Raw genomic sequence first — 26844 nt, forward strand, 5'->3', positions numbered from 1 at the left:
ATGGCTGTTGAGCCAATATTCCCGGCATCAGTCCCTCCATTGTTCCTTGAGGTCAGACATACAAAAGCCTTCAAACTCAGCACTTCCAATCCTCATTAGTTTTGGGGAACGATCACTCTTTTACTTATTTATCTCATTCCAAATGCAAAAGATGATAAGTCTAAGGGTAAATGGGCAGTTATCGGAGGTATCTATGATGATCTGCCAGAGGTCTTCAGATCTACACTGCTGCCCTTAGCTACAATACCACTAGATCTACACTGCCCTAACTGGCTAAGGGGGTAGCTAAACTACTGACAAAGCATTACCTATCTTCATTACCTACCATACAGCGTGTAATGCTACGTACAGTCTGCGCTGTACTACAATGCAATGTGACGTTTCCTTCTTATAGCCACTAGAGATGAGCAAAGCGTTTGATCAAATTGATATTCGATCGAATATCAGGCCGTTCGAGGTGTTCAATTCCAATCGAACACCAGGTGGCAAACTCACTAAAAATTTGATTCCCCTCCCACCTTCCCTGGCGCATTTTTGCACCAATAACAGTGCAGGGGAGGTGGAACTGGAAATATGACAACGTAGGCAGTGAAAAAAAATCTAAAAAAGGAATTGGCGGCCGGAAAGAGATAACCTCCAATTTAGAAGAATGGTGGATTTACCATTCGACTAATTTGGGACTGTGAACTATATGAATGTGAGACAGGGACAGATCTACAAGCAGCATTAGCTAGGGATAACCTTTATTTAGGGGGGAATGTCACTCACCCAGCTCTTTGGGGCTCTATCTTGTCGGGGTCCCTGTGGAGATGTAAGAGCTCTGCACTACATCCAACCATCCCTCCAGTTACTCCTCCTGTACTAACACAACTAGCTCAGCTTGGCTATTCTTTAGTACTACTAACATGCTCAGCTCGGCTATTCCTTAGTGTAATACCCAGCTGAGCGTGTTAGTAGTACTAAGGAATAGCCAAGCTGAGCGTGTTAGTACTACAAACCCCAACCCCCCCAAAACCCAACCCTCCCCCCCCTCCGGTGTCCGCTTACCTGCAGCTCCCTGTTCTTGGTCTACTTCGGTCCATGGTCCGGGTTTCAGAGCGCCCTGCCCTCCTCTCCCTGACTAGTGTTATAGAGAAGGTGGGGCTTAGGAGAGTGTGGGCGGGTACTGGGTGGGGAGACTCCCCGCCCACACTCTCATAAGCCCCACCCCTATCCTGACTAGTATTATAGAGAAGGCGGGGCTTAGGAGAGTGTGGGCGGGGAGTTTCCCCCAGTACCCGCCCATACTCTCCTAAGCCCCTCCTTCTCTATAATACTAGTCGGGGAGAGGGGGGCAGGGTGCTCTGAAACCCGGACCATGGACCGAAGTGAATCAAGAACAGGGAGCTGCAGGTAAGCAGACACCGGGGGGTTTGGGCGTGGGGGGGGGGGGGTTGTAGTACTAACACGCTCAGCTTGGCTATTCCTTAGTACTACCAACATGCTCAGCTGGGCTATTACACTAAGGAATAGCCCAGCTGAGCGTGTTAGTGGTACTAAGGAATATTCAGCTGAGTGTGTAGGAGATGTAGGAGAGCTGGCAGATATGCAGAAGACTAACACGCTCAGCTTGGCTATTCCTTAGAACTACTAACACGCTCAGCTGAGCTATTACACTAAGGAATAGCCAAGCTGAGCATGTTAGTAGTACTAAGGAATAGCCAAGCTGAGCTAGTCATGTTAGTACAGGAGGAGTAGCTGCAGGGATGGTTGGGTGTAGTGCAGAGCTCTTTCATCTGTCCGGAGTAGCCGGGCCAACCGTATGGCCAGCTCTGCTATATCTCGCTATAGAAATGCATTGACCAGCGTTAATTGGCCAGTCTACGGGATTCGGCTAATCAACGCTGGTTCTGCCTGAGGAGGCGGAGTCTAATATCGGACCAGAATGGAGACTGCTGTGGACGAATTTAAGGGCTAGTTCACACGTGGGCAAAGGGGAGGTTTTTGACAGCGGAATTCGCTTCAAAAACCTCTCCTTTAACATGGTGGTCTATGTAGACCACTAGCTTTTTTTTTCCTCCTAGCGTTTTCCGCCTGAAGAAGCGACATGACCTTTCTTCAGGCGGAAAACGCCTGAAGAATTGCATAGAAGTGAATGGGAGGCGAAAACCGCGCGGTAAAAAACCGCGCGGTTTTTTGCACACAAACCGCTAGCGAAAACCGCGTCAAAAACCTCGTCAAAAACCGCGTGGAATGCAAAAAACAGCGTCAAAAAAACTCCTCGAGGTTTTTTACCTCGCACAAATAAGCTAGGCGGTTTTCACGTGTGAACTGACCCTTAGACTCCACCTCCTCAGGCAGAACCAGCGTTGATTGGACGAATCCCGTAGACTGGTCAATCAACGCTGGTCAATGCATTCCTATGCAAAAAAGTCAGCTCCGGCATATCGCAAGCTGACACTGGATCCCGACATAATAAAGGTACTTGATGCCCCCAAACATGTTTCTCCTGCTGTCCCAGTTGCTTTCCAGGGTGTTGGCATAATTTCCTGGGGTGTGATAGTGGACTTGGTGACTCTCCTGAGTTGAATGGTAGGATCCCCTGTAGCAAAGCATTTTCTCCCATAGACTATAATGGGGTTAGATATTCGATCGAATAGTCGATTATTGAGCATTTTACTGTTCGCTCATCTCTAATAGCCACAATACTAAATATTAAGGTTTAGAGGAGAATTGGGGAGGGGTAGGAAGGACTGAAGCTTCACTTACACCCTGTACACGGTATTTTACACTACCTGGATTTTTGGGATGTGAAAAATTTGCATCCGGTTTTTGATGATTTGTTTATGTAATGGAGAAATATATAGAAGGACCCCAGAAATGTATCAGGGGCCTGTTATTTTTTAAAGGAGGAGGGGAGATGCTTCTCCAGAGAAGAGAGGAGAGCTTAGCAGTGTCTGAGAGGACTGACCGAAGCCTGTGATAGATCCATCCAGTGTCTGAATCCACAGATGTACTTTAGACCTCAAATTAATACTTCCTGAGGGTACATGTCCTGTATCCCAACTTCTGGGAGCTGCTTGTAAAGAATCAGTTTTCACATCAGACAACACAGCAGTACAGCCTGATTAACACAGCTATCCTGGGTACATACAGCAAAGTAGATAGAGAAGCAGAGGAGATTGGCGCCTACACTGTATTGTTATTGTTTCCCAGTTTCCGGAAATGGAACGTCACTACTACTCCCCCCACCCCATCCACTCTATCATACTTACCTTCCACCCTTCCTCCTGCAGGACAGCCCTTCCCTCTTTTCTGAATGCCGATGCTTGCTATTGTACCAGCGCTACTCTGTGCTCTCCTGCCGATAATCTACCACGCCTGCGCAGTAGAGGTGGATCTTCGCTGCAGAGCACAGGGCAGCTTTGGGACTGTAATATGTGCCAGCTGTAGAAAAGAAGGAGGGGACATTCTGTAGGAGGAAGGCTGGAAGGAAGAGGGGTAATTATATAATAGGGTTGGAGGTTTGGGCTGAGTAGCTTGGGAAGAGCTAGTACTGGGCGGGATAACTAGAGAGACAGGGAAAGGGTGTATAGGAAGAAGGGAGGGATAGAGGAAGTGGGGTGAGGTGAGAGGGAGTAAAACAACTTTGAAGTCTTATGCACATGAGGCAGTTGGTGCACTCATTGGGCCTTCAGGTCTGGAAATACTGCGGAGGATCAACTTCCACTCAATGGGGTGGCACAGACAGGAGGTTGTAGGGGTCTGAGTGGCAAAAGCAGTGAAGGCCACTCTAATTGCCTAATTTACATAAGACAGCAGACTTCTTTTTCTAATGAAGGTATGTTGCAATGTAAAGTGCTTTGTAACCCGATGATGTCAGTTAAATATGCTTGGAGAAAGTGGAAGAATCCCTTTACTTAGTTACCATAAAAGGGTTTTTCCCATAAACATAACCACATTTCATTTTGAATATAATTAAAAGTTAAACATTTTTGCACATATAAGTAATTAAAAAATTTGCAGAGTTTATAAGATTTTCTCTAAATATCTTAGTGGTACTTGTCTGTTATCTTGACCGTAAATCTATACAGAATCACTGCACATTAATAACAACCACACATACAAAACAAATACAAACATATAAATGTATTTTATTAAAGAAAAAGACATAAAAACATAAAAAACACACATACACAGAAAGAAAGCAGAAGTTGTGGTAGCAACCCACAAATACCATATCAATATTAGAAAAATGGCAGAGAAATATACAGTACAGACCAAAAGTTTTGACACACCTTCTCATTCAAAAAGTTTTCTGTATTTTCATGACTATGAAAATTGTATATTCACACTGAAGACATCAAAACTATGAATTAACACATGTGGAATTATATACTTAAAGGGGCTCTATCAGCAAAACTTTACTGTATGAGCCCCACATATGCGTGAATAGCCTTTAAAAAGGCTATTTAGGCACTGCTAATCCTATTTTAAACCCCCATCCCATTTTAAAATAACTATTAAAACATATAGGTAAATCATACTTGAACGTGCACCCTGGGTGGTGATGCACGATCCGACGTCATCTTCTGGCACGCCTACCTCTTATTTCTTCTTCTTTTGGTGACACCCTCCGATCCTGGCTCTTCCCCCTCTTTTATCTCCATCCTCTTCCGGTGGTTCCAATCCAATTGGTTGAAATCTTTCTCAATGGCAGTGCCACCAGAGGCCACCGACCCGACATGGACATGGGTGATGTCTAGCGGGGAAAGCAGTGTAGATGTGGAGGGAAGCTAAGCAGGAAAAAAGGTGGCTAGAGGCAGAGGCATGGACAGGGGTGATGTTTAGGGGCGAAAGCAGTGTAGATGTGGACGCAAGCACAGCAGCAAAAAAAAGTGGCTAGAGGCAGAGGTATGTCCAGAGGCAGCAAGGCCAAAGATTTTCTGTGTCGCCCATGTTGGCAGACTTATTCCTCCAACAGGCTAACAACTGCCGTACGGTCCATATCCACCAGGGGCACACTCTGCAAGGTCTGGGACACCTTAATGGCACCCCCTGGCCAAACTACTGCCACTAAGTGGCCTAGTGTCACCAGGAGGGACAATTATAGGTGCATGTTGCTGGAGTACCTGGCCAACCCCAGCTGTGTCCTCTCCGATCCCTCTGCGCCCTACACTTATTGGGTCTCCAGGTTGGATTTGTGGCTGGCGCTTGCGCTATATGCCTTGGAGGTCCTTTATTGCCCTGACGCCAGCGTGCTATGGGAAAGTGCCTTCAGTGCAGCCGGTGGCATCATCACGGATAAGCACAGCTGGCTGTCAGCTGACAGAGCTGACCAGCTGTCTTTCATCAAAGTTAACAGCCAATGGATAGACCCATCATTTACATGTCAGTTACATGACACATTTAGTGCGATTTGCACACTTTACAAGTCTAAACTGAGTAGGGGCTCTGAAAAGAGCAACCTTACCACCTCTGCGTGCACTGTCATTTGGAAGGCAAGCCCTGGGCTCAGTGGGAGAGAGTAAACGCAGGACAATTGTTGCCCGGCGTTGCCGACACTGCCTCTTTCACGGTTTACAATGCTGGTGCTGCAGTCCAGATCACCAGCCTGGACACCATGACATCTGTCTCTGACACTTTGGGGAGTTCACCCCCATTCGCCCTTTTTGCCTGCACCATTATGCACTTTTTTCCAGCCACTCCCCATCTCCTAGGTGTTTCATTGCAGGCAGAAGTACAGCGCAAGTCACCCACATGCCCAAGCCTTCAATGGCCCCATCTAAAAACTGCTGGTCCTGGAGATGTTGATGTTTATGCTTCTGGATACTCAGGCCTTCCGTCACCAGATGACAGCTGTGGCACCTCGCTATGCTGGTCCTTGTTGCACTTGCACTTGTTGGTGCAAAGGTTCTTTGAAACCTACACTATTGTGCCTGATATACTGGTCAAAGTGCGGCCATTTTCGTAAGTGAAAAGTAGCCTCTGCTAGGCTGAAAACATTCAGAGCACACTTCTGTCATCTTCGCACCCTTGGCTGGCGGAGGAAGACGAAGGGGATGAAGTGGTATTTCATGTCTCTGTCCCACGCAAGGCTTGAGGGGAAGTTCAGTGCATCCCATTGCTTAAGCACGGATGGTGTGAAGGGAAGTGGAAAATAGAGAAAATGGAGAGTGACCCTTACAGTTGGGGCAGCGAAGTCATGCCAAGTAGCACACTGGCACACTTGGCTGACTTCACGTTGGGTTGCTTTTCAAGAGACAAAGGCATAGTTCACATCATGGAGAACAAAAAATACTGAATTGAATAAAAACTGGATTGAGCTTATAAAGCCTGACTGAATTGCTGTGTATCACACTTAGCTTTTGAGGGGTACAACATTAAAAACTGGATTGAGCTTATATAGCGTGACTGAATTGCTTTGTATGCCACTTAGCTTTTGGGGGGTACAGCATAAAAAAATTGGATTGAGATTATATAGCGTGACTGAATTGCTGTGTATCACAATTAAGATTTTTTTGGGGGTAGACCCCTAATAATTGGATTAAGCTGATATAGCCTGATTGAATTGCTGTGTTTCCCACTTTGCTTTGGGGGGTACAGCTGAGGAAAAATGGATGTTGAGTATATGGACTGACTGAATTGCTGTGTAAACCACTTAGCTTTGTGGGGTACAGCATTAAAATCAGGTTTGATTATACATGGACTGAATGAACGGCTGTCTCCCACTTAGCTTTGGGGGGTACAGCATGGGGAAGCTGGATGTTGTGTATCTTGACTGACTGAATTGCTGTGTATACGACTTAGCTTTGGGGGGGTACAGCATTAAAAACAGGTTTGACCATACATGGATTGAATGAACAGCTGTCTCCCACTTAGCTTTGGGGAGTACACCATGGGAAAGCTGGATGTTGCGTATCTAGACTGACTGAATTACTGTGTATACCAATTAGCTTTGTGGGGTACAGCATTGCAAACAGGTTTGACCATACATGGACTGAATGAACGACTGTCTCCCACTTAGCTTTGGGGGGTACAGCATGGGGAAGCTGGATGTTGTGTATCTTGACCGACTGAATTGCTGTGTATACGACTTAGCTTTGGGGGGTACAGCATTAAAAACAGGTTTGACCATACATGGATTGAATGAACAGCTGTCTCCCACTTAGCTTTGGGGAGTACACCATGGGAAAGCTGGATGTTGCGTATCTAGACTGACTGAATTACTGTGTATACCAATTAGCTTTGTGGGGTACAGCATTGCAAACAGGTTTGACCATACATGGACTGAATGAATGACTGTCTCCCACTTAGCTTTGGGGGGTACAGCATGGGGAAGCTGGATGTTGTGTATCTTGACTGACTGAATTGCTGTGTATATGACTTAGCTTTGGGGGGTACAGCATTAAAAACAGGTTTGACCATACATGGATTGAATGAACGGCTGTCTCCCACTTAGCTTTGGGGAGTACACCATGGGAAAGCTGGATGTTGCGTATCTAGACTGACTGAATTACTGTGTATACCAATTAGCTTTGTGGGGTACAGCATTGAAAACAGGTTTGACCATACATGGACTGAATGAACGGCTGTCTCCGACTTAGCTTTGGGGTGTACAGCATTAAAAACAGGTTTAGCCATACATGGACTGAATGAATGGCTGTCTCCCACTTAGCTTTGGGGGGTACAGCATGGGAAAGCTGGATGTTGCGTATCTAGACTGACTGAATTGCTGTGCATCCCACTTAGCTTTGTGGGGTAAACCCTTAAAAATTGGATTGAGCTGATATTGCCTGATGGAATTGCTTTGTTTCCCACTTAGCTTTGGGGGGTATAGCTGAGGAAAGCTGGATGTTGCATATATGGACTGAATTGAATTGCTGTGTATACCACTTAGCTTTGGGAAGTAGAGCATTAACAACAGGTTTGACCATACATGGACTGAATGAACGGCTGTCTCCTACTTAGCTTTGGGGGGTACAGCATTAAAAACAGGTTAGACTATATATGGACTGAATGAACGGCTGTCTCCTACTTAGCTTTGGGGGGTACAACATGGGAAATCTGGATGTTGCGTATCTAGACTAACTGAATTACTGTGCATACCACTTAGCTTTGTGGGGTACAGCATTAAAAACAGGTTTGACCATACATAGACTGAATGAACGGCTGTCTCCCACTTAACTTTGGGGAGTACAGCATTAAAAACAGGTTTGACCATACATGGACTGAATGAACGGCTGTTTCCCACTTAGCTTTGGGGGGTACAGCATTAAAAACAGATTTGACCATACATGGACTGAATGAACGGCTGTCTCCCACTTAGCTTTGGGGGGTACAGCATTAAAAACAGGTTTGACCATATATAGACTGAATGAATGGCAGTCTCCCAATTAGTTTTGGTGGTACAGCATTAAAAACAGGTTAGACCATATATGGACTGAATGAACGGCTGTCTCCTACTTAGCTTTGGGGGGTACAGCATGGGAAATCTGGATGTTGCGTATCTAGACTAACTGAATTATTGTGTATACCACTTAGCTTTGTGGGGTACAGCATTAAAAACAGGTTTGACCATACATGGACTGAATGAACGCCTGTCTCCCACTTAGCTTTGGGGGGTACAGCATTAAAAACAGGTTTGACCATACATGGACTGAATGAACGGCTGTCTCCCACTTAGCTTTGGGGAGTACAGCATTTAAAACAGGTTTGGCCATACATGGACTGAATGAATGGCTGTCTCCCACTTAGCTTTGGGGGGTACAGCATGGGAAAGCTGGATGTTGCATATCTAGACTGACTGAATTGCTGTGCATCCCACTTAGCTTTGGGGAGTAAACCCTTAAAAATTGGATTGAGCTGATATAGCCTGATTGAATTGCTTTGTTTCCCACTTAGCTTTGGGGGGGTATAGCTGAGGAAAGCTGGATGTTGCATATATGGACTGAATTGAATTGCTGTGTATACCACTTAGCTTTGGGAAGTAGAGCATTAACAACAGGTTTGACCATACATGGACTGAATGAACGCCTGTCTCCCACTTAGCTTTGGGGGGTACAGCATTAAAAACAGATTTGACCATACATGGACTGAATGAACGGCTGTCTCCCACTTAGCTTTGGGGGGTACAGCATTAAAAACAGGTTTGACCATATATAGACTGAATGAATGGCAGTCTCCCAATTAGTTTTGGTGGTACAGCATTAAAAACAGGTTAGACTATATATGGACTGAATGAACGGCTGTCTCCTACTTAGCTTTGGGGGGTACAGCATGGGAAATCTGGATGATGCGTATCTAGACTGACTGAATTGCTGTGTATCCCACTTAGCTTTGGGGGGTAGACCCTTACAAATTGGATTGAGCTGATATAGCGTGACTGAATTGCTGTGTATCACACTTATGTTTTTTGGGGGTAGACCCTTAAAAATTGGATTAAGCTGATATAGCCTGATTGAATTGCTTTGTTTCCCAATTTGCTTTGGGGGGTAGAGCTGAGGAAAGATGGATGTTGAGTATATGGAATGACTGAATTGCTGTGTATACCACTTAGCTTTGGGGGGTACAGTATTAAAAACAGGTTTGACCATATATGGACTGAATGAACGGCTTTCTCCCACTTAGCTTTGGGGGGTACAGCATTAAAATAGGTTTGACCATATATGGACTGAATGAAATGGCAGTCTCCCACTTAGTTTTGGTGGTACAGCATTAAAAACAGGTTAGACCATATATGGACTGAATGAATGGTTGTCTCCTACTTAGCTTTGGGGGGTACAGCATGGGGAAGCTGGATGCTGCGTATCTAGACTAACTGAATTGCTGTGTATACGACTTAGCTTTGGGGGGTACAGCATTAAAAACAGGTTTGACCATACATGGACTGAATGAATGGCTGTCTCCCACTTAGCTTTGGGGAGTACAGCATTAAAAACAGTTTTGACCATACATGGACTGAATGAACGACTGTCTCCCACTTAGCTTTGGGGAGTACAGCATGGGAAAGCTGGATGTTGCGTATCTAGACTAACTGAATTACTGTGTATACTACTTAGCTTTGTGGTGTACAGCATTAAAAACAGGTTTGACCATACATGGACTGAATGAACGGCTGTCTCCCACTTAGCTTTGGGGAGTACAGCATTAAAAACAGGTTTGACCATACATGGACTCAATGAACGGCTGTTTCCCACTTAGCTTTGGGGGGGGGGGGTAGAGCATTAAAAATAGGTTTGGCCATACATGGACTGAATGAATGGCTGTCTCCCACTTAGATCTAGATTGACTGAATTGCTGTGCATCCCACGTTGCTTTGGGGGGTAAACCCTTAAAAATTGGATTGAGCTCATATAGCCTGATTGAATTGCTTTGTTTCCCACTTAGCTTTGGGAAGTACAGCATTAACAACAGGTTTGACCATACATGGACTGAATGAACGGCTGTCTCCCACTTAGCTTTGGGGGTACAGCATTAAAAACAGATTTGACCATACATGGACTGAATGAGCGGCTTTCTCCCTCTTAGCTTTGGGGGGTACAGCATTAAAAACAGGTTTGACCATATATGGACTGAATGAATGGTTGTCTCCTACTTAGCTTTGGGGGGTACAGCATGGGAAAGCTGGATGCTGCGTATCTAGACTAGCTGAATTGCTGTGTATCCCACTTAGCTTTGGGGGGTAGACGCTTATAAATTGGATTGAGCTGATATAGCATGACTGAATTGCTGTATATCACACTTAACTTTTGGGGGGTAGACCTTTAAAAATTGTATTGAGATGATATAGCCTGATTGAATTGCTGTGTATACCACTCAGCTTTGGGGGTACAGCATTAAAAACAGGTTTGACCATACATGGACTGAATGAATAGCTGTCTCCCACTTAGCTTTGGGGGTAGAGCATTAAAAACAGGTTTCACCATACATGGACTGAATGAACAGCTGTCTCCCACTTAGCTTTGGGGGTACAGCATTAAAAACAGGTTTGACCAAATATGGACTGAATTAACAGCTGTCTTCCACTTAGCTTTGGAGGGTACAGCATGGGAAAGCTGGATGTTGCGTATCTAGACTGACTGAATTGGTGTGTATCCCACTTAGCTTTGGGGGGTAGACATTTAAAAATTGGATTGAGCCTGAACATGTTATTTTGTGGCTCCCTCACGAGCAGTTCCGCCCACAAAGGGGCGATTTGGCTACCCTCTTACTTTCCGCCGCAAAACTTCCTATCCCTCTACACTGGAGGGACACCAATCCTCCATCACTAGCCCAATGGGTTCTTAAAGTTTCAGACATTTGCAGGCTAGAAGAACTGGCACACTGGCACTCCATGACCAGATCTTCATTCCTGAAAACGTGGTCCCCTTGGTTGTTATCCAAAGGGACCCTACTAACTGACCTTTTACCTGCTATCCCACCTTCAGCCCATTAGGTTCCTTCCTGGGTGTGTGTCTATATATTTTCTATATTGTATATTTTCTATTGTCTATACTACCTGTTCTTTGGGTCTGTTCATTGTGTCTGTCCACTAAGCTCACTCCCTTCACATGCACATCTGCTAAGCTATTAATAAGTCATTGATAAGCCATTGCTCTACCGTTGGTACATAGCTTCAATGCCGAGCTGCTATTCCGTGAAATGTCGTAAACCCATTTCTGTTTTGATGTATTTCTGTTTGATGTATTGTCTCTGCTGTTTCCGACCTTCTCCCTTTCTCCATTCATCCCCCCCCCCGTTCCTCCCCTCCTCGTTCCTCCCCTCCCCCTTCTCTTCTCTCCCCTTTTAGGCCCCTTTTCCTCATTTCCCCTTCCTCCTCCCTCTCCCTTCTCTCCTTTCCTCTTCCCTTTCTTGACTATTTGTTTCCCCTCCCCTCCCTACCTCACATCAACCCTGTCCTACTGACTGTTTTTTGTTACCTCCCCAAGGAAAAAGAAAAATTTATACAATGTCTGCCCTTGTAAGATTGATTTCTCTTGCTGTATTGTACATTGTATTCAATAAAAACAGTTTTCAAACAAAACTGGATTGAGCTGATATAGCCTGATTGAATTGCTTTGTCTCCCACTTAGCTTTTTTTGTTGGGGGGGGTACAGCATTAAAAACAGGTTTGACCATTCATGGACTGAATGAACAGCTGTCTCCCACTTAGCTTTGGGGGGTACAGCATTAGAAACAGATTTTACCATACATGGACAGAATGAATGGCTGTTTCCCTTTTAGCTTTGGGGAGTGCAGCATGGAAAATCTGGATGTTGCGTATCTAGACTGACTGAATTGCCGTGTAACCCACTTAGCTTTGGGGGGTAGACCCTTGAAAATTGGATTGAGCGTACATTGCCTGACTGTATTTCTGTATATCCCACTTAGGTTTTGGGGGTACACACTGGGGATATCTGGATTAAATGTACATAGCCGGACTTAATTGCTCTGTATCCCTGTTAGGTGTTTGGGGAGACACCGCCTGCAAAGCTGGGTTGAGCTTATTTATCTAGACTGAATTGCTCTGTATCCCTGTTTTGGGGGGACACCGCCTGCAAAGCTTGGTTGAGATTATATATCTGGACTGAATTGCTCTGGATCCCTGTTTTGGGGGGACACCGCCTGCAAAGCTGGGTTGAGCTTATTTATCTGGACTGACTTGCTCTGTATCCCTGTTATGGGGGGACACTGCCTGCAAAGCTGGGTTGAGCTTATATATCTGGACTGACTTGCTCTGTATCCCTGTTATGGGGGGACACCACCTGCAAAACTGAGTTGAGCTTATTTATCTGGACTGAATTGCTCTGTATCCCTGTTATCGGGTCACCGCCTGCAAAGCTGGGTTGAGCTTATATATCTGGACTGAATTGCTCTGTATCCCTGTTTTGGGGGGACACCGCCTGCAAAGCTGGGTTGAGCTTATTTATCTGGACTGAATTGCTCTGTATCCCTGTTTTGGGGGGACACTGCCTGCAAAGCTGGGTTGAGCTTATATATCTGGACTGAATTTCTCTGTATCCCTGTTTTGGGGGGACACTGCCTGCAAAGCTGGGTTGAGCTTATTTATCTGGACTGAATTGCTCTGTTTCCCTGTTTTGGGGGACACACCTGCAAAGCTGGGTTGAGCTTATTTATCTGGACTGAATTGCTCTGTATCCCTGTTTTGGTGGGACACCCCGTGGAAAGCTCGACTCCTATCCCTGCAGTATATAGCTCTGAAAAGAGCTGCTGTTTTTCTTCAGTTTTTCCCAGCCTACTAGAAGCTAATACCTATCTAGCCCTCAGCAGATGTCTTTCTCTCCCTATCTCTCACCAAAAATGTCACGAAGATGGCGGACGATGTTCTTATAAATCAGAGGTCACATGTATTCGGCAGCCAATGGGTTTTTTCAAGTTTTTTTTCAATGCCTCCGTTGTCGTAGATCTTGTCTCACCTCCCCTGCACAGTTATTGGTGCAAAAAATGCGCCAGGGAAGGTGGGTGGGGATACAAATTTTTAGTGTTTGCTGCGTGGTATTCGATTGGAAATAAATACCTTGAACGGCTTGATATTCGATCGAATACCTATTCGATCGAACGGCGTTTGCTCCTCTCTAGTCTATACTGTGTTTATATATATATATATATATATATATATATATATATATATATATATATACTGTAGATTGTGAGCCCTATATGGGACAGTTACTGTCAATGTCTGTAAAGCGCTGCGGAATCTGATGGCGCTATACAAGTAATAATAATAATAATAATAATAATAATAATAATAATAATAATAATAATAATAATAATATATGCATGCAATATAACCATATATTAGTATAACTTTGAAGGTCTAATGAAGGAGAACTACAATGGATGCCATCAGCCCTCTTGTATGATAATTGTATTTGAAATCATTGTATGTTTTCCATATTAGGCAGAGGCCCGACATTGAAGAAACTCAACTTTTTGTTGCTGCAGATTTTGCTGTAGTGTTTTGAGCCAAGAATGGCTATGAAATGAATAGAACATATATAGAAAGTACTTATACTTTTACCTTCTGTCCAATCCCCTTCTGCCTTTCTCTTAAAAAAATCTACTTTTCCGCAATGTAGGGCCTTAGCCTTAAAGGATTTTTCCAGGCTAAAGAGTTATATTAGGAGTGGTCCAACACCCCCTACAGATTACCCAATTGTAGTGGAAGAAGCTTCACAAGTCACTTCACAGGCCACGTGATAGCCAATATACAATGCACAGCGTTGTGATTGGTGACCAGTAAATAGGCTGCTCCACTTGCACTTGTCTGAATGTTTGGCTCTCTTCAAATAATTGATTTGTCGGGATTCCGAATGCTGACCACCACAAATCTACTAAACCTATCCCAAGGACAGGTCATCACTAATTTAGTTACAGAAAACCCCTTTGAAGGACTGGATCTTTTTTCAAGGTTCATTGCTGTTTTTCCAGTATCTCCTATCTAGGCTGGTCAGCTTGTCAGTCACTTATTGTATAACTCATATCTCTGCCTTACCCTCAGACGTGAACAGACTCTAAAACCAATAAGTTATCTTTAATGTATTGGACTTAGTCTGAGTGTATCTAGTAAGGTCATTTGTTTTCTAAATGTGATGTAGTAGGAAAACAAATAGAGTTCTTATGTATATACTTTAGTGTATGTACATAGCATACAATTAATTTACAGTTATTGAATATTACATACATTAAAGAAAATTCTGGAATAAGATTGAATATAGTTCAATAATTTAACACCGTTCTCTGATTACTTTGCTTTTTATATTTTCACATTATTGACAAAACAGTGGGAGGTTTTCTCTAATAATACAGGTTTTGTACGTTTGTACATTTCCTTCATATGAGTCTTCATTGTACTGTAAATTTGAAATAACAAAACCACAGGTAATCTATGTACCATAAAACAACCTTAATTTATGATCTTTTTAAGCTTCTGCTTTATAATTCAGGCAACTAACAATGGTGAAGTGTTATTTTTCTATTCCGTTTCTTATACTGCTAAATTAAGCTATAGAAAGTAAATGAACTGTGCAATCTCTTGTTTTGTGATTTGATATTGGGAAAAGTTAATATATCTGATATGTGAATTAAAATGTGTAAGACAAACTATATAATAATAATAATAATAATAATAATAATAATAATAATAATAATAATAATAAGTACTTCTGAATCCAGAATTGACAGAGCCATGTGTTCTAGATTCCAAAGCCAATTCGTTAGAACAGTGGTTCTTAATAGAGATGAGCGAACAGTGTTCTATCGAACACATGTTCGATCGGATATCAGGGTGTTCGCCATGTTCGAATCGAATCGAACACCGCGTGGTAAAGTGCGCCAAAATTCGATTCCCCTCCCACCTTCCCTGGCGCCTTTTTTGCACCAATAACAGCGCAGGGGAGGTGGGACAGGAACTACGACACCGGGGGCATTGAAAAAAATTGGAAAAAGTCATTGGCTGCCGAAATCAGGTGACCTCCATTTTAGACGAATAGTGGATTTCAAATCCGGGTCATATGAGAATGTGAACTTTGTGACTATGAGACAGGGATAGCTGTACAGGCAGGGATAGCTAGGGATAACCTTTATTTAGGGGGGAATGTTATTAAAAATAACTTTTTGGGGCTCTATCGGGTGTGTAATTGTGATTTTTGTGAGATAAACTTTTTCCCATAGGGATGCATTGGCCAGCGCTGATTGGCCGAATTCCGTACTCTGGCCAATCAGTGCTGGCCAATGCATTCTATTAGCTTGATGAAGCAGAGTGTGCACAAGGGTTCAAGCGCACCCTCGGCTCTGATGTAGCAGTGCTGAGGCTGCACAAGGGTTCAAGCGCACCCTCGGCTCTGATGTAGGAGAGCCGAGGGTGCACTTGAACCCTTGTGCACCCTCGGCTCTGCTACATCAGAGCCGAGGGTGCGCTTGAACCCTTGTGCACACTCTGCTTCATCAAGCTAATAGAATGCATTGGCCAGCGCTGATTGGCCAATGCATTCTATTAGCCCGATGAAGTAGAGCTGAATGTGTGTGCTAAGCACACACATTCAGCTCTACTTCATCGGGCTAATAGAATGCATTGGCCAATCAGCGCTGGCTCTGCCGGAGGAGGCGGAGTCTAAGGTCGGACCTGAATGGAGACTGGTGTGGAGCGATCTTAGACTCCGCCTCCTCCAGCAGAGCCAGCGCTGATTGGTCGAGTTCCGTACTCTGGCCAATCAGCACTGGCCAATGCATTTCTATGGGGAAAAGTTAGCTTGCGAAAATCGCAAACTGACAGGGATTTCCATGAAATAAAGTGACTTTTATGCCCCCAGACATGCTTCCCCTGCTGTCCCAGTGTCATTCCAGGGTGTTGGTATCATTTCCTGGGGTGTCATAGTGGACTTGGTGACCCTCCAGACACGAATTTGGGTTTCCCCCTTAACGAGTTTATGTTCCCCATAGACTATAATGGGGTTCGAAACCCATTCGAACACTCGAACAGTGAGCGGCTGTTCGAATCGAATTTTGAACCTCGAACATTTTAGTGTTCGCTCATCTCTAGTTCTTAACCTTGTTTGAGGTACTGAACCCACCAGTTTCATATGCACATTCACCGAACCCTTCTTTAGATAACTCAAATATGATTTTTTTTCTAAATTCAAGACATAGGTATATGGTTTTTTTTACTGGTACATAAAATGAACCGTGCATATGGCCTAGGGTTCGATCAAACTCTGGTTAAGAACCCCTGTGTTAGAGATATTTGGTGTATCTTATTCTATGAGTGAGTCAAGAGATTATCTCAGTGCCTTACATTAAATCTAGTAGACAGTAGAGAGCACTGTAATTTCCATTTAAGAAGAAGAGAATAGTATTGAGATTCAATTCTAAAATCCCATAGACAAGAGTGGCATTGGGTTTAAAAAAAAAGAACCCCTTAGTTCTACAGATTTAGGCTAGTTTCACATCTAATATCCATTGTACTGCACCATTAAAGGACCAGAATAACAAACTGTAAAATTGCCATAATGGCAGATACAAACAGAACATTCTCTATGTGTATCCTTCATCATTGAAGGTAATAAATAAAAATTGAAAATACTCATATTGGCTTTCTGTTTTTTAGGGGGGGGGGGGGGTTGAAACATAGAAGAGGTGCTGGAGCAGAACAAAAGTCATTAAAATCAAAGTAACAAAAGAAGTGACACCAAGCACACTATGATGTAGTATTGTTGAAATGTCAGGAGGGTAATCCAATAATCAGACCAGATGGTCCCTCTCCTTTCGGTGTTGTGATATGGTCACAACAAAAATCACCGCAAATACCCATGCCATCCCAGATGGCAATGGAGAGGCTGTGTACACCGAAATAATGGGTAGAAGACCAACGGTCCACGGCAGAAACCTCTGCGCTCACTGGCGTATATATATATTAGACAAAGTCAAAGTATTCTTGATAAACCATTTATTGATAAATCTTCACGGTGTGTTTCGGGCTTCAAAAGCCCTTTTTTCAAGTGCAATAAATGAATGCTATCTCTCCTGATGACCACATCTCTTGTCCAGTACAGGAGAAATGTATAGAGGACTTTGTTAGCAAAGTCCTCCCTTCTCCATAGACTAATAGGTAAAAAGTATCTCAGCTTGATAAATTGGAGAAGGAAATATGTCTTTAAGGATGTAGGTTAGTTTGTATGTTAATGCTCAGTGACATTTTTCATATTTTCCTTCTTTTCTTCTTTTCACGTTCTCCTCCAAAATGAATAACTTTTTTATTTTTCGGTCGACGTAGCTAATTGAGGGCTGATTCTTTGTGAGACAAGTTGTACTGGTTGGACTTAGACACACATGGGGATAACTAACATGTTTGTTTATCTTATTTTGTCTACATTATGTGTTTATTATATTAAGGGTAAAAAAAATATGCAAATCTATTCTCCAGGATGTAATTAGGAGAACAGTGCACTCTGCGTGCCGCCCTCTAGAGGGCAGCATCCTTAACATCATGCATGACTCAGTTAAAAAGTCTTCTATCATGATGCAGATTTAATTGCCAAATTAGTATTTCTATCCCAAAAGGAACAGATTCCCAGCTATGGACAGCGCTGTTTCGGCCTATTGGGCCTCCTCAGCATAGTGTAGGGATACTGATTTGGCAGAGTGAGAGACTATAGACCATGGTCAGGGGATAATTATATTAAGGGTGAGTTATATTAAGGGAGAGTTTTGGAACTACAATTTCTCCCCATGGAATTTTCCCTTGTGATCCCATAATTGCTTTTATAATGCATTGCACTGCATACAGTGGTGTGAAAAACTATTTGCCTCCTTCCTGATTTCTTAATCTTTTGGTTGGTTGTCACACTTAAATGTTTCGGATCACCAAACTAATTTCAATATTAGACAAACATAACACAAATAAACACAAAATGCAGTTTTTAAATGAAGGTCTTTATTATTAAGGAAAAAAGTAATCAAAACCTACAGGTCCATGAGTGAAAAAGTAATTGCCCTACCCCACCCCACCCCTTAAAACTGAAATTAACTGGATTTTCTTACATCTTTTGGAAGCTGAGTTCAATATCCCTAGCCTTACCCAGATATGATTACTGTCACATGTGTTCTCATGGGGAGATCCAAAGAAATTCAGGAACAAATGTATAAAAACACATGTTATACAGCAGGACATTGATCCAAAACAAACAAGCAAGTCCACCTCTGAATGGCTTAAGAAAAACAAAACTAAGGCTTTGGAGCGGCCTAGTCAAAGTCCTGACCTTACTTCAATTGAGGTGCGGTATGACATTGTTTACTGCAGTTTTCTAAGTGTTTTAGTTTTATTGTATTGTTTTTATGGATGTGCTAATATTAAATATGCCATTTTTTCATTTTCATTTTTTTTTTTTGATTATAAAACATTTGTTACCTGGGATTTTGGGGGGTTTATTAATTTTTTTAATACATTTTAAACTTTTTTTTTAATCCCAATGGCAGACCTGAACCAGTACTCTTCTGGGTGCTGTTTCAGTAGTATACACTGCAATACACATATATTTCAATGTATAGAAGGCTATCGGTATTTGAAGACATATTGGCTCACAGCCACCATTATGGTCCGGATCAAGCAGGTATGTGTCACTTTGCAGACTCACGGTCACTGATCAGACCTCGGGCTTCTGAATTGGAACACCAACACCCCTGAACACATCACTGTGTGGGATGGGGGGGAGGGGGAAGTTTGGTGCGATCTGTGGTACATTACATATTAAAATCTCTGAGATGGTTAGTACCCATAATCAGAGCCGATCTCCAATCATGATTGTTAGATAAAACTCTCAGCTGATACATGTTAGGCATGGTTACCACACAGCTTCGGCCGTAATAGTAAGGCAATATGCAGGAAGTCCTCCTTACCGGTGCAGTACTATTACAGCGGATGTCAGAAAATAGTTAATCAATGAGGTAGATCTACATCAAAATTATGCACTACCACTTGTCTTGCAAAACATGCCCACATACAATTACATAATAAAGCTAGGGCTTGATATGATATAAAGCAAAAATTATTTGGTCATCAGGGCCTAAAACAAGTTGGTCACTAAAGAGTTAAAGAAACTTAAGAACCTTAAAGGGGCTCTATCATTGGGAAGAGTCATTTTTAACTAAGCACAGTAGTGCTTAGTTGTTTTTAAATGAGCCTGTTTTTATTCATATGCTAATTAAGCTTCAGCATGCACCCTGAAAGTCTCAGCGAGCACTGTCTGCTGTGTGTACTGTATATCACAAGCTGCTGTTGATGCTCATGACTCATCTCCCTGCTCTCACATGCATAGCAGAGAATAGCAGAGGGTGCTCTCTGAGACTTCCGAAGTGCACAGGGAAGCCTAATTAGCATATGAATAAAAATGGGCTCGTTCAAAAACTACTGAGGTGATTTACATAAAAAAGCTATGTGTGGAATAGCCTTTCTAAAGGTCATGCAAGTATATTCTTAGTTAAAAATTTATTTTCCCAATGATAGAGCCCTTTTACCAACAGTAAGATTTGATTTAGACTAGATCATAAACTTATAATGAAGTTTTCCTATATAGGGTAATAAATGATGTTATAAAAATTCTTTAAACTATCTCTTTATTATTATTCTTATTATGAAACACCAAATATACAATAATAGATTTAATTGGTGCAAAATATTATATATCCTGCTGTGTATTATCAAGTAAAAGTAGAGTAGAACTACTTAAATTTATACGTAGATTCTAACAAATCCACAAAAATGTACTTTATTTAATATTATTTATTCCATATAAATGAAGTGGAAGACAATAGTGTTAGAATATAGTAAGATGTCTAGCATACAGTGAGATGACTTCTGCAGAATTATCTCAATGAATATTCTCAATATTTTTTATCTTGGTGAATGTAATATAATATAATATAATATAATATAATATAATATAATATAATATAATATAATATAATATAATATAATATCCTTTATCCTAGGAGTTGGATTATTATATAAGATCTTTAACTATTTGATGAAATTATGGCCAAAAGCCAAGGCACAGAAAACTACCAGTGTGCACTCTCATTTGGTGTCGCACCAAGTGACATCACAGTCAGTTCTCTTTCCTCCTGTATAAAACCATAAAGCATTCTCAATATGACAGGCATTGATTTAAAATGTATAAAATCATTTTAATCCTCTTTAATAATTGCAGGAATAACATGTCCAAATATATTGCTAATAATGCTTATTAGCAAAGAGATAGAAGAGTATGAATCAATATTTAGCAGATCTTTTTTCAGGCTTCAAGATAAGTTAAATAATAGCTTCCTCCAATGACTTAGGCAAATACTAATTTTCAATGAAATATGAAAACACTTCAAGTAAAAAGGCAAGATAACATCACCAGATTCTCTCTATATAAGCCAGCAATCCATCACTACTAGATTTACCTCTATGAAGCTATTGAACAGCTTCATGAAGTTTGCCAAGATAGATAATAACATCTAACATATTTGTTCTGTTCATCAAATTTACACTGTGGCTGTGCTATAATATCCCTGTCTGCATTATCCCTGTACTGTGACATGACTGTGCATTATTCCTGTACTGAAATATCAGTGTATTCATTGTCCTAGTGCTGTGACATCACTATGTGCGCTGTCTGTACTGTAAAATCAATGTCTGCTATCCCCATGTATAAAGAAAGCCGAAAGTAAATATTGGTTCACTTTTTCAAGTTCTGAACTTGTTGCTGTCAACCTTCTCTACCTGACTGCTGCAGCTAATGTTACTATGCCAAGCTAGGAAGCTTTTACAGTTTCAGAGATTTCCTATCTTGGTCAGGTTAGCAGTTGAGAAGGTCTATATAAGACCCCACTCTCCAGAGACATGTGCCGACTAATTAGTTTGCTATTCCTAGTTTGACTCTCCACTCTGTCTGTGAATTTCTCTTTGCTTGCTAACCTCTGGCTTGTTCCCTGGATTCCCTTTGACTCCTGATCATGCTTTGACATTCTTGGTTGGATTAGTGACCCTTGGCTTGTTTCCCGGATATTGCTTTCATCTACTGTATCTGCTTAATACGTTCTCTCCTGGTTTGACCCTGATGGTACGACTTCTCTTGTCTCCAAGCCCCTTTGTGAGTTTTAAGGGACTTTGTGTTGGTTTCTTCAATAGTGCATTTAGTATTGACATATATTTCTGTTTGGTGACAATTCAGATTCTCGGATTCTGTGCAAGTCCATCTCTCCTTGCAGTCAGCTCTGGTGAAGGCGTTTGGAGTCTGTCTTGGCCGACAGAAGCGCGCTAGTTTTAAATAGCTGTCTCTACTATCAGCAAATTTCCTGCTATTGATTTTATTGTGGCCTTGCATCTACAGTCTGATCAGAACAGCTGTTTAAGGTGGATATGAGTGTGGCTTTATAGCAAGCTTCACTATGGGGCCTTATGGCTACTTTTTATGCCCTTGAAACAATATATAAAGTGAAACAGATGAAGGTACATAAACAACTATACAAATACAATAATTTAAACTACAGTGAAAAAAATTGAATTTCATAATAATCAAACTATCTGTGCAGAAATAAAAATAGAAAATTGTGAATGTACAAACAATTTCCTCAGGAGATATTATTATACACTTAGTGTATAACTAAACTGCTGTGCAGAATTCTCAGTGAAATGTGTCTCCTGTAAACTGATTATATTTGGTCTAATATGTTTTAAAATATGAACAACCACCACTTTTTTGATAGTGCCTGATGTTCCATGAGATTACTATACAATTAGACATAATAAAGTTTTAGCAACTGAACCCTATAAATTGTACAGACAATTGTATTATAAGAAATTTTGAAGTCTTTCACCCTTCTTAAGACAATGTCATTGTCATCTGAAACCAAAACGTTCCATATATTTCACCTCTAGATACTAGTCAATTTGCACTCTCAATACAAAATATTTTTCATGATCTAAGATCGCCATCACTTTTCCCAGAGAAACCAACCACAAACATGTTTTTACTGTCTAGACCTAACCATCATATCAATTATCTTTTTCCTCCTGTGCTTTAGAGATACCTTTCTGATACTGGATTTCTTTTTTTCAGCGCACCAATTTGATTCTCTAGCATACAACCTCTTCTCTGATATACCATGTAATTTGTAAATATATAGACTTGCAAACATATTGATGGCAACCCACAATGAATGAAAATAAAAAAAGATATTGTTGTTTCTATATAAAAGTTCATACAAAAATGCAGCCAGATATTAATAGATGAAACTGAGTATTAGTAATACAGGTATTGGTAAAGAAGTGTAATTAGATATAGATTGTAAGCTCTTGAGAACAGGGCCCTCAGGTTCGGTTCACATCTGCATCAAAGTCTCCATCACAGAAACTACCTAAAATCCTTCACAGAGGAATTTTTTGCTCTGCTGCTTTCAGTTTGGAAATGGCGAACAACCGGCAGACCCCATTATATTCAATGAGTCCTGCTGGTCTCTGTGTGTAGCCACTGTTGTCGAGGGACCCAAACGACAGAGATGCCAGAGCTAGTGTGAAACTAGCGTTATTCCTATTGTGTGAATTCATTCATTCATTCATTCATTCATTCAATTTATTAATTGAGCTATTATTAATTTATTAATTGATTTATTATTCATTTATTAATGTCTCATTATTATGATTGGTTAAAGGGGCTCTATCACTGGTAAAAGTCATTTTTAACTAATCATAGGCTTTAGAAATGCTATTCCACACATACTTTTTGTATGCAAATTGCCTCAGTGGTTCCTGAATAAGTCCTGTTTTATTCATATGAGCTTCCAGCCAGCACATAATAATTACTTATTAATATAATTATTGTTATAATTTACTATTGTAAATCAACATATTAAAGGAGGAAGAAGCATATTCTAAAAGAACATAAGGAGAATGCAGATATTATTCATCTATACTTCACTCCTACCATGTTTCCCCGAAAATAAGACCCCCCCCCCAAAGTAAGACATGGGGAGGTTTTGTTAAATTGCCTAATATAAGGCACCCCCCGAAAATAAGACATCCACCAAAAAAACACTGCAGCCGGCAGAACACTGTGCACGATATTCCGTGTGCACAGGTATGCCGGCTGCTGCCTCTGCTGCAATACCACTGTTCCTGCTGCTGTAGGATGAGCTGGGAAAGCATTGCATGTTGCGGGGAGTCCACTCTTCCAGCTCATCCCACAGCAGCCGGAACAGTGGTAGAAACAGCAGAGGCAGCAGCCGGCTTTCCTGTGCACACAGAGCACAGCGTTCAGCCGGCTGCAATGCTCACTAAGTGAGGCTCTCCGGCTTAACCGCCGGAAGCCTCGCTAATCTCTGCTAAACCCCGCCCACCACTTCCGCCACCGTGACCAACAGCAGCACCAGCGCTGCTACAAAGATGGGAAGGTAACTAGCATACCTCCCCCCCACACCTCTTGCACCACCTACAACCGGCAGTCATGCTGGCACTCCGCTAAGGAAGCACCTGCATGACTGCTGATTGTCCCCCACTCCATAAGATATCCCCCGAAAATAAGACAGGTTATATATTTCAGAAGATAATTTAATATAAGACACTGTCTTATTTTTGGGGAAACACGGTAGGTGATGTCATATACTGAATTACTCCCTTCCTGACCTTCAACTCCCAGTCATGGCCAGTCATGGCCATAAGCCCAATACCACACTCCATTTGATCACAATTCAGTAAAATTTACAGTGGATCCTCTTCACTTAATCAGAGCTTTAGAGAACAAACCACCAGGCAGCCAGGGCATACCACCAAACCCAGCTCCGCTTCCTCAGCGCATGCAGCAGATCTTTGACCTGATGGGAACATAGCAGAAGATGCTCTGAGTGCCCTCCCTGCTACACCATGTGCTCCATGCCTGTCTATTACAAAGGTTTTCCAGCCCCCAAATACGTGTTTCATGCTGATGACCTATTCACAGTATAGGTCATAAGTATGTGACCTGCACAAGTCCAGCACCCACCTGAATCCCACATAGATCACCTCTTCTGGTATTCTAGTACTCTCCATGTGCTGGAAACTACAGCAGTTGACAGGGAGCACATACTAACTATACAGTATTTTCTTGGAAGAAACTGAGCGAAAAGTCGATTTAATATTCGAATTGTAGCATAAATATTTTATTAAAAAAAAAAGTTTTCCAGTCAAATCCTAAGTAAAGAATTGTTTTATATTTAATACCAGTGGGAAATTGGGAGAAATGCATGGCATGTTGTACTGTATAACAAATAAGCTTCCACTTAGAAAGCTTTTAGTAGTATCATCACATATAAAATAAGTCAATTAGCTTGTTCCAGTTGTATTCTGGCAGCAATATATGTTCCGTAAAAGTGATCATAAACGTTCTCATTGTAAACTTTAATTTCCAACTGATGACACTATTATTTTTATAAATTTTGTGGTCAAAGTACAACTAGGGTTGTATTCCCGACTTAGCTCAATGTCCTTGTTGGTTACATGATTTATTTTGTACTTCGAGGTTTAGTGACTTTTTCAAGGCCTGTACTTGTAAGCATCTAAAAGTTTAATAAGTCAAGCTGAGTGTTACTCGCATTACATATGGCAGGCCTCAGATGTACTGTATATTTATTGCACTGCTAGCATCTTTATTGATATCCACTGTATCTTTCAAATAAACTTGAATAAGTAATTGCTGGTGAAAATTAGATAACTTTCTGTTCCCTTTTAATGATTGGATTTTGAATCCCTAATATTGATTTCTGAAAGGATTAGACACAATGTTAAAGTGAAACAAAATGCTGAACTAAGCAAAGGTAGTAAAACAAACCAAAAAGAGAGAAATAACTTTTGCTGTGCACACCTGCAAACAAAATGTATTATTTGGGGATATTATTTAGATATACAATTAATAATGAATTAACATGTGCAGAAAACATAGCAGACAAAATTTTTTACATACATAAGCAAGTCTTGAAATTTCTCCAAGATTTACTTTTATGCCATAAATAGAATGGTATAATTATTAACAACGTTGTACCGCTTTGTGCATGTCAGTCTATGTGTCACACAGAACTAGAGAACAACTATTGAATAAAACAGGTGACCATTCATGCAGAAGCCACCCACTACCCAGAGTAACCCCTGTATGACAAAGATCACATCTGGTATCAGCAATAAGCTGCTTCTTCAACTACTAGAGGCACAGTGTGTGTCAGACATTTGTATACACCTGTGGGTGTCAGGTGAGGGAAGCTCTTTTTTTTTTTTTTTTTTTTTTTTTTTTTAATGTAGATTGTGAGCCCCATATAGGGATATATATGTAGATTTTTTCCTCCTATCAGTAAGTCTTTGTAGAATGGGAGGAAATCCATGCAAACACAGGGAGAACATACAAACTCCTTGCAGATGTTGTTCCTGGCAGGATTCGAACCCAGGAGTACAGCACTGCAGTGCTAACCACCGAGCCACTGTGTTGCCCCTAAGAGGGGAAGCTCTATAGGAGCTCCTAGTTTTTTAATTATGGCAAATATTACAAGTGAAGCTATTGCATGTGAGGCTCTATTTGTTGGACTTCAGCTACTTCAGCACAGAGCACAGAAAGGAGAAACAGGCATTCTGATGGCTAGAGCAAATGAAGAGAACTGATGCTAGTATGTGGAATTTTTGTCACTGGGTTTACATCTGTGCCAGAGTAATGGTGAAGACTCCATTGAAGAAACTGTCGAAAATTGTTTGTTGATTTTATTTTTGAAACGGCAGACTTGAAAGATGGTGAGCACAATGCTAGTGTGAATCAAGCCCAAATATTAACACTGTAAAACTATGTACAATATAAACTTTGTTTTTATCAAAATTAGTCTGTAAGAGAATATTCCCTTATATGTCTGCTATCTGTGGGGACATGGATGCTGCTCTTCATTTCTGACTGTGTCTTTCCCCTTTGGCTTCTACTCTTGTTTAATTCGATATTTGGACATACTTTCAAGCACTTGAACTGAAGCAGGATATACAATTGAAATCAGGGACTAAGTCCAACCTGTATGTATATATAGTGTGAGGATGACATTTCTGTTCTCTTTCTACTTGTTGTTAGAGCCTCAGAGGTTCAGATATTCCCATACACTACAGGGAGATAAAAATCTACAGTCTACTGGATAAAAGCTATATAGTCCGAGGTTTGCATTTCACTGTCCTACCGGGAGCTCTCATCACTCAAGATAGCTCCTCACCAACTACCATTGACACTTTATAGCTCCTCCTTTTCAGCCTTTTCTAAGATGTTCCACTAACATAGATCCACTTTCTAATATTGATGGTCTACCCTTGATCTGCAAGAGTCCAACACA

The sequence above is a fragment of the Leptodactylus fuscus genome, chromosome 1 (genome assembly GCF_031893055.1).
Source record: "Leptodactylus fuscus isolate aLepFus1 chromosome 1, aLepFus1.hap2, whole genome shotgun sequence".
Classification (NCBI taxonomy): domain Eukaryota; kingdom Metazoa; phylum Chordata; class Amphibia; order Anura; family Leptodactylidae; genus Leptodactylus; species Leptodactylus fuscus.